Source organism: Haliotis asinina, unplaced genomic scaffold, assembly GCF_037392515.1.
Source record: "Haliotis asinina isolate JCU_RB_2024 unplaced genomic scaffold, JCU_Hal_asi_v2 scaffold_158, whole genome shotgun sequence".
Taxonomy (NCBI): domain Eukaryota; kingdom Metazoa; phylum Mollusca; class Gastropoda; order Lepetellida; family Haliotidae; genus Haliotis; species Haliotis asinina.
Window position 1 is genome coordinate 3,408 of NW_027134022.1, and position 1,593 is coordinate 5,000.

Genomic DNA, 1,593 nt, shown 5'->3' on the forward strand with positions numbered 1-1,593 from the left:
CGATGTGCGTTCTTAACCCTAGCTCTTGCCCTAATCTTAACTTCGTTTAAGGTGCCAGCCCTAGCCCTAGCCAGCCCTGCCCCTTCCCTAACGCGCTCCGTTACCTCCATCCATTTGGGGGGACAAACAACATTCCACGCCCGATATGATGGACAACAAAAGACGGGACGGGCGGACATGCCACGGCGGTCCCACCTACCAGCCTCTCGGACACTTGAACGGAAAAAAAAAAGAAAAAAAAAAAGAGGTCTACAGCACCGGGAGTTCCCAGGCGGTCACCCATCCAAGTACTATCCCGGCCCGACTGGGATTCACTTCGCGGACCAGACGAGAAGCGGTGCTTTACCAGTGGTGTGGCCGTAGACGTAAGCAAAACCATTTTCACACGATGTCTATCGCGTCTGGGGCAAGCATGCACAGTCACCTAAAAGTGAAAACGTTCGGAATGCCACCACGGGGTATGCGGAAATTAGGTCAAAAAAAGTCAAAACGATCGGGAACTTACCTCGAGGGTGCGATGACCTGCCGTGTTTTCGTCCAAATACCGAGGCCAAAATCACCAGTACGCAGAGTCGCCACTTCAAAATTCAAAACGCTCGGGAACTTACCTCCTGGGTACGATCACCTGCGGTGTTGCCGTGTAAATACCGAGGCCAACATCAACAGTACGCAGAGTAACCTATTGCAAAGTCAAAACGCTCGGTAAGCTACCTCGAGGGTACGATGACCAGCCGTGTTTTCGTCCAAATACCGAGGCCAAAATCACCAGTACGCAGAGTCGCCGCTTCAAAATTCAAAACGCTCGGGAACTTACCTCGAGCCGTGTTGCCGTAAAAATCCCGAGCTCAATATCAAGACTACGCACTTAGGCCCTACGAAAAATCAGAACGCTCGGGCACCTACCTCGAAGTTACGAGGGTCTGCCGGGTTCCCGGAAAAAGCCCGAGCCACAACTCCACTTTCTCCCTAGGGATGCCTCAGGCCCTTCGGGGCCAAAGGCATCATTAGTCCTGCACGCCGGGCCCTGCTCCTTCAGTCCAGACAACTCCCCTTGAAGTCCGCAGGGGACACCCAAATGCCCGGGCCCCGGAGTTCGAGTCTTTCCCAGAGAAAAGGACGAGCTCTTCTGGTTTGACTGCCCTATTTTTAAAGAGTCCCCGGGCCAAAAGGCATCATTAGTCGTGAGACACGAGCCCCAAGCCCGAGAAGCACGAATTACGCGGAGAAGACCCCTCCAAGTCTGCGGAAGATACCCAACTTCCGGGATTCCAAGTCTTTACCCGAGAAAAGGACGTGCTCTCCGAGGGTCTCTGCTTGAATTTTAAGTCCCCTCGGACCAAAAGGCATCATTAGTCGCGAACCATGGGCCCCAAATTCGCACCCGAGAAGCACCCCCCAAAAATACGCACAGACCCCGACAGCCTCTCGGGAACTTCAAAATCGAAAGTCTAACTATCCAACGTATTGACGGTCTTTTGCTTTGGGGGATAAAAATTAGGGGAGGGATTTTTTTCCAAAAAATTTCCGAAAGTTGGACTTAGAAAAATTTTCCAACTTTTCCCCTAATGCGCGCAGAGGAGGGGGGACCGCTAT

The 1,593-nt window shown here is 52.5% G+C and overlaps 1 non-coding gene across 1 annotated transcript; it reads right to left on the bottom strand.

The window, feature by feature from the left end:
* Positions 1-246: 246 nt before the first annotated feature.
* Positions 247-365, bottom strand: LOC137271539 (5S ribosomal RNA). The gene has a single exon (XR_010956059.1). It is a non-coding gene; the product is annotated as a 5S ribosomal RNA (ribosomal RNA).
* Positions 366-1,593: the final 1,228 nt, after the last annotated feature.